Here is a 19,148-nt window from a genome sequence, read left to right on the forward strand (position 1 = left end):
TTAGTGAGTTTGACGCTTGAAGCGAGTTTTAAGCTGTACGAAGATTTTTATTTTTCAGTTTTATTGGTTTTTAAATTTTATTCAAGATATTCTTGTAACCAGACATCACAGATTTTATTTTATTCCATAAATACAAAAAGAACTTTTCAAATATTTGCTAGTTTGATACAAAGGTCATGCCCCCATCCATAATAAAAACGTCACTATTTATGTTTTTGATTTGGCAACACTTAATAAACAGTAAATAAATCCCCTGGAGTCAGGTATTATTACGCTTTCTGAAATAACTGAAATTTTTGTTGTCCCTTTCTCTCTTTTTCCTCCCTCTCACTCCATCTAATTTTGCTTGAGAAAAATAATAATAACAGTTCTATCGACAGTGGTAATATAATGTGAACCAAACTTAATATGTTATATTTTTGGAAAATCGTTATAGCTGTATAATGTTTAAATATCAGACTTAATATTTTAACTGTTAACTTTTTTTTTTTTGCTGTAGTGTAGAATTGGGTGCTTCTTCGATTAGCCACAAATTTTGTTCAATTATGGCTATGAAACCCCATTTCTGGTTACCATGATAGTTTAAACTTTGTTTTAGCTCCTGATTTTTGTAAGTGAAAATAGATCGATGTGTACATGGACACAGAGTTTGTGCAATTCTTGTTTTTTTTTTTATTTTGGTTTTGTGTAACGGCCAATTGAAATTGTGCCTTCCTGGCGCCCATCTTGGCGTCAAAAAAAGAACGGCTAAAAAAACAAGAGGCACTCAATTGTAAATTTTTACTGCACCAAACAAATAAGTGAGCGATTGCAAAATCGCTCACTTATTTGTTTGGTGCTTTTTACAAAAGTAAGAAGATTTTAATTTTTGTCAATTTCCTTTGCCTTTTTAAGTGAAAATAGGTTGATGTGTACATGGATAAAGGGAGTGCGCAATGCCATTTTTGTGCAATTCTGGGATGTTTTTTTAAGTGAAAATAGGTCGATGTGTACATGGATACCTAGTATGTACAATTCTTAAAAATGCACCAAGCAGTGCACAGCATTCTGCACTTTTCTCCTTTTACCTTTTGTTTTAATTATTAGTGCCAAGTTTTAAGTCAAACGGGACTCTGTGAAGAGAACACATCGTAATTGTATGTATATATATATTTTAATGTAGCATTTCTCTTTTCAGTTTTTTAAACTTGTTTAAGAAATAATTCTTCCAACATTACATTCACTTTACAGAAGAACCATTTACAACGACCATCCCTAAAAATTATCAGTTATTATTATTATTATTGTCAGTATTTCTGACAAAAAAGTTAGTAACGAATGGTTTATCAACATTGCCTTCACCACACAAAATCAAAATCGTGTGCAGCAGGGAGCTGGAAATGATTTGTCGAGCAACAATTTGATTTTACAGTGAAATACATTATAAAAATGCCATGTAAATTAGGAATCAAATAAAAAAAATACATGTCATATGAAAGGATTCCTTGAATTCTTTAAGAAATGTTTTCCTGGGGGGTATCATGAGGAGATTTTGCTCTATGTAAAACTTCAAAATAATATTTTTAATTCATGATAAACAATGGAATCATTTACTGATATATGGCCTATCAAGTGTGGGGAACCCTTTTTACTGTGATATGCAAAATCAAATGGCTAATCTTTGGAATATGGTAACAGGTAGTTTGACGACATTTTGGTAAGGTGATAAAGGTTACTAGCTAGGACTTAAACAGTGTACATAGATAAAGTTAAGAGTGTGCGCAATGCCATTTTTGTGCAATTCTGGGATGTTTTTTAAGTATAAATAGGTCGACGTGTACATGGATACCGTGTATGTGCAATTCTTAAAAACGTGGTAAGCAGTTTGCGATTCTGCACTTTCTCCCAATTTCGCACCTAATCTTCGTCATGATTAAGCACTTTTGTTCCATAAAAGTTCTAGCATAAGCATAATTCGGCTAGCAGATTGTTGGAAAAAAAATGTTGAGTAAAAAAAAAACATGCCTTTACTTCGTGAAAACAAAATGGCATCCAAAGAAAAACTAGCAGGGTTGGTTTGCCAAAAAATCGCCTAGTTACCATAATCAAAAGATTAACCAATTAAACTTCCAACAGCAAGGCTAAAGGCCATGCGAGTTAATAACATCTTATTCGTAATTTTTCCACAATTATTAAATTGTAAAAACAGAAGTACAAAAAAAATTGAATTTATATGCACATAAGAACATGAAAATATCGGGTAATTGTTTAGTTGACATGTATAAATGTAATTCAATGCAGCTTTTTCATTTCTTTGTTGTGTGAAATTTGTCTCCAGCTTCATAACTCATAGTTTGAGTTCTTCTCAATGAATCAGTGATCTATGATCTTAAGTGATTTTTAACTTGTGTAATGTATTGTAATGTATGAAAATGTTGATTTGTAGGAATAAATAATTCCAAATCGGGAAAGCAAATGCCGTATATCATCACGTAAGGTTGGGTGTTTAGCTGCATGGAAGTTTTGACATCAGAAAGAGATTTAATAATCTTCTATCAGTAGATTCCGTTTGCTGTTTCATGTGTGCTTTTGAGACATTGATCAGATGTGGTTCAAAAGCTAGTTGCATGGTTAGAGTAGGTTCTTCAAAATCTGAAAATTCATCCAGATGTTTTTCAGTTGAAAAGACAGCTACATAATTACTTAAGTTTTTATGTTGATATTTCTTCTCGTTTAACATTTTTGGTAGTAGCAGGAAATGTTCTTCAAATATATCCATGCAAGAGAGTAAAATTTTGAAAAATGTCAACTTCTTTTGAAAGACTTGGTTTCTTTGTTATATTTATGCTTTGTTTAACCTTGCAATGAAATAGTTAAATCATTTTATTTTATCATTATATCTGATAATAAATACAGCATTTCTGCAAAATTCTTCATCCAATAATTCGCATAGTATTTTTTTTTTTTTTTGGCTGTTTTTAGAATTCCCCCCCCCTCCATAAATTAATAACTTTATTGGAAATTTGTTCCTTTAATAGTCTTTGGAATAACAGGACAAATCAAAAACTGCATGTTTTATCATCTAATATAAGCATGCTTCGGAATTCACAATGCCACATTGCATTCACTTGAATAAAGTTGGCAGTTTCAACTTTATCCATCACAGTATCTTGCAAAATAGCTGCTTCAGCTATTTTGCTGATTTAATATACAATAGAATGACCTTAACTTTTTTTAATTTGTACTTTGTTTTTTAATAAAGAAACAAATTATTATTATTTTTTTTAATAAAAGGGGCAAATATTGATCAAATAAGTAAGCTTGATGCTTGATGATGACAAATAAGTAAGATTGATGGTCAAATAAGTAAGATTGTTCTGATTGATGACATAATTTTTGAAGTTGTTAAAAACCTTTCTAAAAAATTCCACAATTTCTTTTGTAAGTGTACTCAATGCAAGCAGTTTCTGATATAAAGGAAGTCTTTAGTAATAGTTTAGTGTACTAGAAGATATAGTGGAAATATTGGCCTTATTTTTGGTAATTGAATTTTGACATTCCTCTAGATGGCGCTGTGATTGCATGTGTCCCAGTGTAATTTCATTTCCTTTTAAAAGGTGCAAATATTAATAAATGCCTTTCACACGAAATTGTTCTCTTCTTTCTAAGTAATATATTTATTTAATTTTATGGCACCTTTAAGCATCCTGCAGAAGTTTGTTTGTTGCTGTTTTTTAGTATTTTTTCCACTATATATTATAGAAGTTCTATATTTTTAATGCTCATCTTTAGATTGATTCATGCTAATTTTAATATTTCTGGTAATAATAATTTTCATTTCATAGAGAAAAGTAGAATTAACTTTTTAAATAGTAACAAAAATTTAGGAAGCTGACTAATTATATTTTTTATTACCTTTCTAAGTTTGCCATTTCCTAAATATTATTTTTGAATATTTAAAATTTGAATTTCGGCCTTAAACAAATTTGTTGGCAAAATGGTACATCTATATTAAAAATTTCATGAACACTTTTTATATGTCCCAAACACGTTTTTGAAGTAATAAGCATTAAAATTTGTTCTGTAAAGAATTTTTTATTATTATTTCCAATGGCAAGGCAAAAAATAACAAAGAACTAAAAACATACAAAAAAAAAGATTACAAACAATAGAACTAAGACCAAAAAGATTGAAGTCATTTCCTAAGGAGTGCTCTTGCCTCCCAGTATCTCAACTCCTTTGTAAGACTGTAAAGAGCCCCACATTGAATCAGGTGGTCACTCTCCATATTTTCTCCAGAATCACAAAGTGGGCAAATAGGATCACTTGAAATGCTTATGCAATGCAGGTGGGCGGCAAGTCAATCATGTCCTGTAGACAGACAGAAATCCGCAACTGCATGGTGTCTTGGACTATCGGGAATAAGAAAAGAACTTATCATTCTCCGACTTTTTAAAGCTGTACAAGTTGAGGAAACAAAAATTTCATGAGGCAAATCATTACATAAACCTGAAGCAATACTTACCATATTTATGAATATTCAATTAATCTTGTGCTATTCAGAACTAATGATCAGCTGTAATCACCAAAATAGCAAAAGATTTCATTACATCTTGTGATAAAGTCGCATAAATCTACGACGAATGATTTCAAATTGCAAATTCAGAGTGCAATATACGTGATGAAATCACAGGACTAAATATAATTATTTAATTGTTATTAAAATAATATTAAGTTGTAAAAAATAGTTGTTATTAAAATAATATTAAATTGCTGGCAATGTTAAAAACGCAGGCTCGAGAGCCACATATGGCTCTCGCACGATTGATGTATAGAATTTGATTTTTGAAAAAGATAGGTTTTTTTTTCCTCTTCAGAATTGTATGTAGCCATTTATTTAGCATTCAATAAATTTTTTATGCTGTGTTTTGTTTTCAACCTGATGTCACAACCCAGGGTTTGCATAGCGGTTTCGGCCACTACACCACAGCAGTAAATATTAAAAGTTGGTGGCAGCTTTTAGGGATTGTACCTGAGAGTAAATTTAGGAACGGACTTTTTTGCCTGTGAACATTGAGTTTTATGTGAACAGTCAAAACTTTCTTCTCTTCAAGAACGATCTAATTTTGTGTGCAAGGACAGTTCGCGTGGTGAAGCCTCTTCAGTGACAAGTGACAGTGTGTCAGAAGGGAACACCGGAGGAAGTGTGATCTAGTGCCGCAAAATAGTGAAATTTCCCGGAAGAATATCCAAGTAATGCCAGGAGAGTCAATCGAAGGCGTCTTCAAAATTGGTGAGTACCATTTTTGTGATTTTGGAGAAGTTATGCTAGTTATTCGAGACTAGGCTTATTTTGGATATAGAGCAGGAAAAGGTTGCCTCTTAATTAGCATTTTTTTATATACGCTTTGTTTGTAGGCATAGGTATTATCATTAAGTGTTGTAAGGCAATTTGTGTTCAGAATTGTTAGGGAATTATTCAGTTTTGGAGAGATAGACCTGTTGTTGTTTTTGTGTTATTGTATTTCGGGGTAGATTATTTTTCTTTAATTTTTCATAATGGGTGAGTTTATGAGAAAATTTACTAAAGCTCTGCTATTGGAGTTAGCAGAGGAGTTTGAAACAAATGTGTCTCAGGCAAATAGAGTAAGAGAAATTAAACAGGCTAATCTAAATGCCAAGGACTATGAAGAAGAAGCTGCGAAAGAATATGCGGCAAGAATTTGGGCTGCGGCGGAGCAGAGAAAAGCAGAAGAAATAGCCGAACAAGAGAGAGCAGAACGAGAACGTGAACAAGAGAGAGCAGAACGGGAACGTGAACAAGAGAGAGCAGAACGGGAACGTGAACAAGAGAGAGCGGAGCGAGAGCAAATTTTTGAATTGGAAAGGTTAAAACTGATGAATGTGGTTCAGACTAATAGCCTAGCTTCCACGGTTTCAAAAGTTGAACAATCTAGAGAAAAAAAAGGTTTATTTGAAAGATCTAGTACCGCGTTTTGAACCGAGTAATATAGATATTTCATTATTCTTTATGCTATTTGAGAAACAAGCTCAAAAAGAGAACGTTAATGAGATTGATTGGGTCTCGCAATTGATTCCTTTATTACCTCGCGATGTAGCCCAATTAATAGTGAAAGAACCAGCAGATAAAGGGGATGATTATCAGCATATTAAGAAATTACTCATGCAGAGATTCAAGCTTAGTTCTTGGGCACTAAAAACAAAATTTGAAGAACATTCTAGAAAAAACGGAATGTTATGGGTGGATTTAGTGTATGAATTGAGAGTGTATTTAGAGAATTGGTTGGGTTCAGTAGAAGTTCAAGATTTTGAAAGTCTTAAAGAACTTATGCTCACTGAGCAAATAAAGCGGCGAGTTCCTCTAGAAATAAGAGAGCACTACTTAGACAATTGGGAAGAATTTAAAACAGCTTCCATTTTAGCAGAGAAATGCGACAAGTATGAGGCTTTGCGAAGAGATACGAGGAAGTTAGAACATAGAGCGGGGTTAAAGAAACCATTTGAGAAAGATAGAGAGCGGTATATAAATTCGAACTGTAGTTATAATCAGAAAAGTAGTGGTCACCAAAGAATTAAATCAGAGGAGCATAGAAAAGTGGAGGCTTCTAAAAAAAAGCAAGTTTTCAATAAAGCAGGTTTCGAAAAACAGCGGAAAATAAGGTGTTACCAATGTGGAAAATAATGGACATATCCGACCTAACTGTCCATCGCTGGAGAAGAATAAGGCTAATCTGGTGAATAATCTAGAAACAGAGAGTTTAGGAAAATGTTTTGAGCCGCATTTCAAGAAAGCAGTAATTAATTTGATAGAGAGAGAGTATCTGAGAGATACTGGAGCTGGTATAGATCTATGTAATAGTACTTGGATTAACACTAGTGACTTATTAGGGGAAACTGTATGGGTGAAACAGCCTTTGGACACAGAATGTAAATGTTTACCTTTGGCAAAAGTCACCATTGAAGGTGATTTTGGTGTGGTCACCACAAAGGCAGCGGTTACTCCGGTAGATTTAGATAAAGAGTAATATTTGTTAGGGAATAAAACTGCACAGTTGAGTGAGAAAGTTAGGGAACGACCAGTTCTCTTGAATGCTGTGGAGACTCGTAGTCAGGCGCATGCGCGCAGGAGTTTAGAGAGAGCGAGTGCAAAAGATTCCAGATTGGAAGAAAAGAAAGAGATAGAAAGTGAAAGGGCCGTCAATAATGAGCATTCGGAAGAAAGGAAGTTAACCAGTAATACCGAGGAGAACATTAAAATTCCAGACATCAGTTTAGAGGAAAGGGCTATCCTTTTGGATGTTTCGCCAGCAGAATTCTTGGAAGCCCAAGCAACAGAAACTCATGATAATGTTCAACACCAAACAAAATTTATTATATCGCATACTGAAGGAGCACAAGATCTGCAGAATTCGATATTCGAAAAACCCACTTCTATCAAGACGTTTTCTTCTGAGAAATTGCTTCCAAATAACCTTGCTGTAAAAATGATGTTCAATTATAATGCTGAATCAAATGCATATGCTATATGGCGTGCAGTGTATAAGGAGACATTACCAGCCATTGGCGAGTTTTCTTTGGATGAACTGACAAATCATAAAGTCAAGAAAAAGAAATTGGGACCTCATCCGAATATAGTTGTAAATGTTGAAGAGTGTCCTATCTCAGTGATTGATTATTCGAGATCAGATCTACGGACAGCAGGAACTTTAGCATATGAAGGAGCCAATCCTTTTTGTTCTGTAAACTGTTGTTTGAAAAATGATTTTTGTAGCATTTTGGAATTATATTTTTGTAGATTTAAATTTGTTTGCATAGTGTGTTTCATTTTCAAAATAGTTAGAATCAAATGTTTAAGTATTAGCATTTTGTCAACTGAAAAGGTACTTTGTGTAGATTCAAAATTTAAATCTTTTTGTTGTATTTTTGCATTTTTGTTATCTAGAAATAAGTGCAGGGTAATATAACTGGCTTCTCTATTATTACTTAAATGGTTATCACTTGTGTTTTGAAAGCAGTGAAAAGTATTTAGAATTTTTCCTTCCATAGTTAAGAAAAATTCCTTTATGAAGGGAGGAGTTGTGATAAGGTCGCATAAATCTACGATGAATGATTTCAAATTGCAAATTCAGAGTGCAATATATGTGATGAAATCACAAGACTAAATATAATTATTATTAAAATAATATTAAGTTGTAAAAACTAGTTGTTATTAAAATAATATTAAATTGCTGGCAATGTTAAAAACGCAGGCCTGAGAGCCACGTATGGCTCTCGCATGATTGATGTATAGAATTTGATTTTTGAAAAAGATAGGTTTTTTTTCTTCTTCAGAATTGTATGTAGCCATTTATTTAGCATTTAATAATTTTTTTATGCTGTGTTTTGTTTTCAACCTTATGTCACAACCCAGGGTTTGCATAGCAGTTTCGGCCACTACACCACAATGTATTGTGTTGATTGTTTGACATTGTCATACAGCAACTAATTTTCATAGTTATGGTAATCTGGTGTTAAATTTCTTCTAACTTATTCCTTAAAATAAGTAAACTGCACATTGTGCACTTCAATGCAGTAATGTTGCCATACTTCAATATTTAAAAGAGGTGTATTATTTCTTACATCTTGAATTTAAGTACAACTTCCTTTCTTTGAGTTCAATGGAGTTTTAAAGGTTGATCTTTGGATTATGGTAACTTGGCGAAAATTTGGCGACCAACTCTGCTACAGCAACCCTCTATTTTTTTTTCGCCGCCATTTTGTCATCACGAAGTAAAGACATGTTTCGGTACTTTTCCATTTTGCCGGTGCAAGCAATAAAGTCGCCAAAAATGGTACAACCGATGCCAAACGGAATTTCCTCGCTAGTAACCTTTTACGCTTCATTTTCAAAACACGTCGCAGCCATTTCTTATCAGATTGATTGTTTCTTTCAATACTGGCATACAATTACATACAAGTTTAACCAGATAGTTCAATTTTATGTCTTAAGACCATTCGGAGTAATTAAGTCAATTAGGATGCAACCACACTGCTCGCCCGAAGGCAAAAAGGCAAAGTCAAGGGTTAAATTCATCAATTCTAATGAGAATGCACTAGCGAAGTAAAGCACTGCGGTTTCACATAATTTCCGAGTAAGCTATTCGTACGAATTGAAATAATTCTTGCATTTAAATTTGTAATCCGAATTAAGATTTAACTTGAAATTAATGTAGATAATTACTGAGAAAATTAGATTTTTATATCGTACTTTACGTGAGATCAGATCACTTGGGGTCACGTGATATGAAACGGAAAATCAGGATGTAGTACCATAAAAGCGTAGTATATTCTTAAATTAATGTCTTTTTACAAAATTTTAAACGATATTAAAATGTTTATGCCTTCAAAATAAAAATTTCTTAGAACTAACATATGTTAACATTTTTTATGTGTATTGTTGCCAAAAAAGTCTTGGCGAGATTTGCGCCGGCGAAACGGAAAAGTACCCATGTTTCTTTTTATTTACTCAACACTTTTTCCAACAATCTACTAGCCCAATTACACTTATGCTAGAAATTTTATGTAACAAAACTGCTTAATCATGACAAATATTAACTGCATAATTGGGAAAAAGTGCACAATCGCAAACTCCTTGCGCGTTTTTCAGAATGGCACATACACATAAACCATTTACACATTGATTTATTTTTACTTTAAAAAACATCCCAGAATTGCACAAAAATGGCATTGCACACACTCTTAACTTATCCATCTACACTGCTATTTTCTCATAAATTACAAAAATTTGCACAAAAATGCAGGAAAATTTTCTGAATCTTTAAACTCGGTAAAAAGCACATATATGAAATTACCTGATCGCGAAAAAGTATATACCCTTTGCAAGTATGAATATTTCCACGTATAAAATAAATAAAATATCCAAAAAATTTTACCTCTAAATTATCTATTATATTATAAACGTCACCAACGAATTTCTACCGCAAACGTTAAAAATGGTTACAAATACTTAGTGTCAAATATTTAAATTATTTCCATGCACGTTTACTTCAACTGAAACGTATACCAAATTGCTACAAATATAAAATTCACAAAATAACTATCATTTAATTAAAATATAACTAAACCATGTACACATCGACTTATTTTTTCTTAAAAAAAAATCCCAGAATTGCATAAAAATGGCATTGCACACACTCTTCACTATATCCATGTACACTGCTTTTTTCTCATAAATTAGAAAAATTTCACGAAAATGCATGAAAATACTCAACGTATACTACTCAAACGTATTCCAAAATACTACAAACATATAACTCACAAAATCACGATCATTAAATTAAAATATAATTAAATTAAAAAACATTACTTGAAATATAAATAAGCACATACATTAAATTAATAAAAATTAGATTACAATCCTAATTACTTTAAACTAAATCATTGCTAATAACAATTTTCCAATAATACCATATTAATTTATTTACTTCTTACATTTAGAACAATGCATAAAAGTAATATTCTCAAATGATTAAAAATACTAACTTACCTAATCTTCATTACGTGGCATGCACACTTCCCTACAGAAAGAGTTCCAATCGGCTGCAGTACTACTGCTAATTTCTAAATCCGAAATCCAGTAGTCAACTGGCAGTCTATTCACCCAGTAATAAGAAATTAATAAAATTTCACCCATACTCAAACTAGTTTCAGCAAACCACGTACCCATCCTTACACCCGTTTCACAAAATGTCCATTTTCACCAGATTTCTTGCACCGCCATTCAAACTTATCTGTAATATCCTTCCTTTCACACAATCTCAACTTATTATTATCAAATAAACACATTAAAAATTTAGAATTCACTTTACATAGCGCCATGCAATCTGAAAATTAATCAACACTATTTCACACAACACACAATGAAGCTTAATACAAAATAATATCGTACTACAGATATTTTTCCAAATTTTACCCCCTTTTCCGATTAAAGAACTGTAATTTGTCCATTAATGTCACATGACATATCTCATGATCTCTCATTTCCCTCACACAAAATAATGCGTAATCGGAACTGAGTACTTCTCACATTATTACCAAAGTCCTAGGTAGTAACCTTTATCGCCTCCAAAATGTTGCCAAACTATCTGGTAACATATTCCAAAGATCAGCCTTTTTAAAAATTTACCTTCTCTTACTTTTGTTTTCTTGCTTGTTTAGAGCTTTTTTGGAAAAATGAAATCCTGTGATAGTATAAAAATCTTAGATTATTTTTATTTATTTATTTATTTTGTGTGAGCATTATTTTATATAAATCACAGCCTGCATAAAGACTTAGTTTGAGCGATGATACAAACTGTACTATACTGCTTCTTTCTATTCTGTTTTCATTAAAAAATTTCATGAAACACTTCTCAAGATATTTAATTAATGCATGTAAACTGTTTGAAGCATGTGTAAGATTCTTTTTACTAACTAAAGAAATGAATTCAGAATTTACTGTGCTTTCCAATCCTACATTTCTTAAAACTTCTGAACAAGTAATACATTTCTCCACTTTAATCCACTTTCCTACAGCATATCCAGCAGTATAATAAATTATATACGAGTCACTTTGTTGCGACGTACGTGTATGACCAACAGCTGTACAATAAAAATCAAATTATGAACATGCAGGAACCAACTGACCTGTTTCAATCAGTTGGTCAATTACATACTCTATGTTGACTATTTTTTGCAGCATGCATTTTATCAATGGAGTTGTACAAGAAGTGCAGTTATAACTTGTTCTGATACAATTCCATGCTTTGGTGATTTGGCAATATTGCAAAAACACAGCATTTCAACAATGTTAAAAAATTCACTTGGTGTTGGATGATCATTACAGCCTTTTGATTGATACCAAATAAATTTTCTAATGTATCTTATTCTTGAAGTTAGTATCTATCTCAAATTTAATTCCTTCTGTCATGTAACAAAGTAGAAACAATGTTGATTTTAATGTAACTCGTAAGCCTTCAACACTTGACTGACTAATGAAACCAAGTTTCATATTCTGTTCTTTTGTGAGCTTTTCCCATTCATCCAGAAATGCTAAAAAATTTAATAATGATGTGTGCTTGACTGAATTTTAAAATGAAGCTTCTGCAGAATATCTAGATGTCATTATATGAATTAATGAATTTATCTGTTTCACAAACTGTACTGTACCTTTTAAATTCTGTACAACTTTCTATTTCATTATGGAAAAAATTAAGGCCATTGACTACTTTATTTCCAAACACTTGATATGCTAAATCCACTCGCATCTTTTCAGAGTTATTGAGATACTTTCTATTAATGTGTAGCATTGCTTTTAAAGTAACAACACCACAATCTTTCTTCTATGCATAAATTGTATGCTCTGGCCACACTTCTGCTTATGGTGTGTAAAATCTGTGTTTCAAAAAGGTATTTCATATGCATTTTATTAAATGTGGAAAGTCAGGTATAAAATTTAATTTATGTGTTTCATCACATAGATGATTTATCTGACATTCAATTGTATTATCTGATTGAATACATATACCAAATTTGTTCCACAATACTTTATTCCATGTAGCGCTATCACAAGTTATAATAATCTACATACAGACCTGCATTTATGACAAAATGTTTGCCTCTTGACCAAATCAGCAAGCAAGGTTCCTTTAATATTGTTGCATGTGGCAAAAAATGCAACAATCTGCTTCCAATCACCAACAAATGGTTGAAATAAGAATCCATGAAATAGAAATTTTATCCATTTGCTTTGCTTCCCCCCCCCCCATTTTTAAAATTTCCCCAAACGCCTACAAATGCTTCATTTTAACCATTTGAACTCATGCAAATTTTCAAACAAATTTCAAACAAATTCATTTCATGTATTAGTATACCGCCATGGAGAAAATTAGGTTCCATACTTTGAGTTTTCAGTTTGATTGCCTGAAAAACAGAATCACAGAAACCAATTCCACTGCAGTAACTTTTAATGTATTTGTGACAGCCGTTCTTTCCAGGCACAATCAGAATTTTATTTTCTCAGATATGTTCGTAAAGTTTGGGTCCTTTCATTTATGCATTTGATTAACCATTTTGAGTCATAAATCATGCCTTGATTACTTTTACTTTTAGAGGCATTTATAGCAAGCAATTATTTTGGATTTCAGGCAACAACAGAAGTGTGCATTTCATTTGTTTTTTGTCCCCTCGATTTTTAGGATAACTCAGTAATTTGTTTTTTTTTTTTTCTTAAACAGCAAATCAATTTGTTTATTCTATTAATACTTAATTTTGATTTCAAATAACTATTTTTATAATTTTTTTTCAGTGAACTATTTACATATTTACAATGTACACATGTTGCAGACTCATTAATCTTAATTGTACATTTTTTACATATATTTGGTCATGCATAATATTTACATATTTACAATAATGCTGATTATATTCCAAAATGGTTCCAGCTTCATTGCAGACAAGTATTGAAGCAAAATTATTCACTCGCTTATAGCATTTAAAGTAAAAGAACAAGATTTTTGGCGACACGTGAAAACATCTGCAATTCATTATCTTTTCCCACGATGCTGATTAATTTTCTGACCAAAGGATACTACAAATTTTCATCAAAAATCAAATTTAAGAATACTAAGGATTGAGGACAGTTTTTAATGTGCAATTGAGAAAAGGAAAAAAATGTAACTGGGCACTCTCTACGTCACTTATCCTTCAAGTTCTTTAAGCATGGATCTTTGAAATACCATTATTGTCTTTATTCATACATTTTTTTTTGTCTCAGTAATTATATTATTTCTGTCTTTCCTTTTCTTTGTTAGTGGTTAATTAAAATACAGTCAAAAGTCTTTAATCCGGACTCGTCGGGACTTCGGCGATTCCGGATTATCGATTTTTCCGGATTATAGATCATCAGTTTAAATCTGGTAAGATGGCATGCAGAAATTATAAAATTAAAAATATGAAACCGTAATTTATAAAATAATGAGCAATTATGATCTAAAGGGTATCAAAATTTACCAAAAAAGAAGCCTAATATTTATTTGTTTACTTTATTAAACATTTCTTTTAACGCGCGGATGCGTAAAGCATACCTTACGCATAGCCGAAATTAGAAAATTGCAACCAGAAAACTATTTGATTTGTATTCGTGATATTTATAATGACGAGGAATTTGATTTAAATCATATCAAAGACGGAGTACATCGAAATTAAATACTACATTTAGTAAGGAATTATAAGCTGAATAAAATAAAAACATCTGCCCTGAAGATAACGATAGTGTTGACAAATCAACTTCCAGTTCATTGCGCGACGCCCCCCCCCCCGCCACCGCGCAGAGCAGCGTGAAATTGATAAACAGATTTCCGAACGGTTAGATAAACAAAGAATATGCCTTTATCCATTTTTTGTAGCAATTCGTTTTTTGTTTGATGGACATCGAAACATACTTTCGTTTTCTAGATCCTTTGGGAGCTCCAGCATCGGAAATTCTATTTGACATAATCGAAAGCTCAAGCTTACTTTAGAAAATTGCTCTTACAGTCTGCAAAAAATAATAAGCCGGATCCAATTCGAAGATTAAGGAACAACGCAATCATCAACATTAACTGAAATAGATAATTAGATAATTTTAGCTTATACCGTCCGTTATACATTAAACGCGCACGCGAAAACGTATTCTGCACTTGCGCAGACGCATATGCGCAGTCGTAAATGTCTTGGGCACACGAGTAAAACGCCTATGCTCATGCGTCAATGCAGCGCATGCGCAGAAAGATTTTAGCTTTGAGGTCCGGATTATAGATCATTCCGAATTATGGGTGTCCGAATTAACGACTTTTGACTGTACTTTGGAGCATTGAGCAATATGCTAAGTATTGCTTCAGCTTTCAGCAGTGGTTTACCACTAAGAAGTTTTACTTTTTCATCATTAACAATATGATGGTAAAATTTTTCAATAAAATGCAGTTCACACACATACTGTAGTGGCTAGTTCTCTATCTCATTTGGAAATTCTTTTCGCCATTCTCGACGAAGTTTTTTGTCTTCAGAAGCTTTAAACAGTGCTGCTTTTGTGGCATTTTGGTGCCCAGATATATGCAGCCAGGTACAAAACACTGTTGAGAAAGTTTTGCTGACATATCATAAATTAAGTTTTAGCATCTCACAACAAAAAAGAATATCCAAGATTATTAAGCAAACTTATTAACTCATTTACAGCATTAAAAGTAACAGACTGAGTTTTGTGGCCACTCATGAAAACATTTGCAGTTAGTTGATTATTTTTTTCAATGATGCTGATCAATTTTCTGATCAAAGGCTACACATTTTTATCAAAAATCAAATTTAAGAATACTAAGTGTTTTGATTTTTTTTATTATTATTAATATGTTTCAATTTCAGGAAGAGAAGTGTTAGATGTTATTTGTACAAAAAAAAATTACCCTGTTTTAACATGGGGTCTATTTGGGGCTATAATCCACTATATCTTCTAGTACACTATAGTAATGGTATGAATAAAATAATATCTGGGTGTGCTTTATTAGTATTTTCATATAAAGCTATTGAAATATATATATCTTCAATTTAATTATTGAATGAAGTTGTTCTGTTTCAAGTTGAACCAATTTGTGCTGTATATTAGTTATAACGCTTCTGGAAAAAGATAATTATGTATATTTGTCAGTTTTTTTTTAATCTAAAATAACTCACTGCTTCAATAATGCATTCCAAATTATTTCTACATCACTAAATAGTTTATCGCTGCCCAGAGGGTATAGTGCTTTGAGAGCCTGACTGATACCGAAGGGCCTGGGTTTGAATCCTGGAGAAGGCATAGTTGTAACTGTCCGTCCTTTCATAGGAGGCAATGGTGGCCCACCTATTAGGTGCCTCCATAATAAAGAGACCACCACACACCACAGCTGGCCTTAGTATAGATTAATGGACTCTGTTGCAGATGTAACTGTTCAAAATCTGCCATTGGGGGGGGAGTTTATCTTTCTTTCCAAGTATATGTGTTATTTTGTTTGTATCAATTGTAATATTATTTATAAAAGCACTAAAAGCCATCTTTAGGTAATTGTTTTTTTTTTTTTTTTTTTTTTTTTCAATTTTTAAAGCACTTTTTAATGAGATTCCCTAATCCAATTTAGCATATTTATGGTCTTTATGCGTTAAATAATGTTGATTTACATTAGACATTTTCAAACTTGTTAATACCATTTTGCATAACGAGCTGTCACAGAAATAAAAAAAAACTTAATTTCCCACCCTGTATTGAATGCTGTTTTTTCTTCATACAATTTTTTTTGTTAAACATCATGGATGATTAATGTACTATTAAATTTTGTGTTTAAATATTTAAATCAAAGAGCAGGCAATCAACTTAATGACAGATAACTGGTATATGGCTGTGTTCAGTTGCTGTGTGTTGTAGCTGTGCCGAGTGAACATCAAGATGTTAAGAACAGAACAAAACACCGCTAGGCAGCCACAGGCTGAGAGCATGAGTTGCATGTAAAACCAGTATCACAGTTACTCTCAATAGTGCATCGAATGAAACATTTCTGAAATTCTTGGCTTCCAGGATATCTAATTACGTGAAAAGAGCTTGTTGGCGAATTTCTTGTAAAAGTTTCTATAGTGCCATGTGTTTATGTATGAAAAGTTTTTCATAAGGATTATAAATTTTAATATTGTTTGTATTAAAGCCTTAGTGCTTAATTACTTGTTAATAGGCAAACATTATTATTTAATCTCATTATTTTTTTAAATTATTATTTGAAAACATAGACACCCCATTCACCACAGTTGTAAAACATGGGGCTTATAGAAATAAGTTAATTAAAACATTAAAAGTTGCATGCATAAGTAAAATGAACAAAAGCAGAGAACAGCAGTCTGGATTTCGCGAAAACAGATAAGTTCACTGGCCAAGTCACTCTGAACATTTTCAAATCATTCTGCAAGCAAAATCTATGGCCATCAAATGTTCTACATCCTGAGGTACTCTTCTGGAACATTCACATAAATTGTTTGATCGTAGATTAAAACAAAACAGGTAACTTGCAAATTTACTGTGACCAGATAAAAACTGAGAAACTTTAAAATTAATAGAGAGGAAAAACAAGGAATGCAGTCTATGATAAATAGAAGGAAAGAACTTTTTGGTGACCTCAGCATTACAAGATGAAATATATTCATTATTCCACTTAGCTAAAAGCTTCTTATAATGAAAGGACTTTGGAACCAGTAGCTCTATGGAATGCTAATGTTGATATGATTGGGTAAATTTAAGGCATCTTTAGCTAAGAAATCAGCTCTTTCATTTACATAGAAATCGTGATAAGCACATACATAAGCAAAGCGGATATCAATTTTGCTATTTCTAAGTGAACTGACAGTTAATAGCGTTTCAATAACTAATTTGTCACAGCTGGTAAAACTGTTCAAAAGATGAAAAGAAGAAAGAGAATCAGAACAAATAAGGTAACTTAAGGATGCTGTCCCATTATCCTTGATCCATTTGACAAGATAAATATACAGAAATTGTGCTTGAAAAACTATGCATTCATTTCGTACACAGTGTCTAAAATAACAAACCTCGGAATGGCCTTCATAAAGAACAAATGCAAGGCCAACCTTGTTGTTCATCTTGCTCCCATCTGTAAAGAAACCATATGAAAACTCATATAATTGCAGAAATTTATGGGATTTTGGCTGAAATTCCGTAATATATTTTTATTAAATATAGATCTCAGTTCCTCGAACAGAAAGCCTTGACGGCTATCTGCGTAAGGGGAGGGATGGCTTTGTGGAGGACTTTCTAAGGGAAACTGGCTCGTATACACGTTACACATGGGGAAAACCACAAAAACACCCATGCAGCCAGCCCGTTCGCGGGATTCGAACTCGGACCGAACTACCAGTGTTCAGCGAAAGTATTGTAATCGTGAAAAGTTTCAGGCAGCATATTTCAACGAAAATATCCATTTTTACCGCTACCGAATGCAATTTAATGATGTTTTTGCGTGATATCTGTACGTAAGGACAGAATAAAAGACTCATTTCCTCCAAAAAAATTATAAAACTGCTTTAAAATGAATTCTGAAGACAATTTTTCGAGGTGTCTGTACGAACGTGTGTACGTACGTATCTCGCATAACTCAAAAACGAGTAGCCTCGGAACGTTGAAATTTTGTATATAGGACTGCTATAACATGTAGATGTGCATCTCGTATTTTGGTTGCAATCGGTCGCACCAAACGTATATAAATATATTTATATATATATATCCACTCTGTTACCCGGCTCAGTGATCTCAGTTTCTTTACTCTTATATGTATGTAAATTGTACATTCTTTGCTTTAAAAATTATTGAATTATGTTGTTTTTATCTTCCGGTTAAGCTTTTTATACCATTAGTAAATCTGTGTGCAATAATTTTAGAATTATCAACAATTTTAAAGTTGTTTAAGTGCCGCTAAGCCTAATCCTTTTCTTGATGGCGGCCATTGTTTGTTTACATTTGAAACAGCAGACTAGTGGATTTGTTGCCAATCTAGAGAAACGTAGCTTCGCAACAACAAAAATAACGCCTTCATTTATTATTGCCAATTAAATCATGTTCAATCCTTTCGAGGAAATAAGTGTTAAAGATTTACTTTGTAATTTTTAATATAGATATTTTGAGTTTTTATGTATTTTTGCCTTCTCGCGAAGTGAGAACTGAATTAATTACATGATGAATACTCAATCGTCTGTGAAAAACTGTTTCTTTTTTGTTTTGTTTGCTTAATTTCTTTTATACATCATTCTAGCTTTATTATAATATTTGAATAGAACATGTGGCAATGATTAGATAATTCTATTCTTTAAACGATATAAATTTTGTGCATCATGAGTTATAATATGTACGAAATATAATACTGTTAAGTGAATCTAGCGCCAGAGTGTCGCTATGGTGAACAAATACAGTCAAAAGTCGTTAATCCGGATTCGTTGGGACTTCGGCGATTCCGGATTATCGATTTTTCCGGTTTATAGATCATCAGTTTAAATCTCGTAGGATGGCATGCAGAAATTCTAAAATTAAAAATATGAAACCGTAATTT

This window comes from Stegodyphus dumicola, chromosome 8 (genome assembly GCF_044657685.1).
Source record: "Stegodyphus dumicola isolate Sdum_Otavi_A_Nest chromosome 8, ASM4465768v1".
NCBI lineage: Eukaryota > Metazoa > Arthropoda > Arachnida > Araneae > Eresidae > Stegodyphus > Stegodyphus dumicola.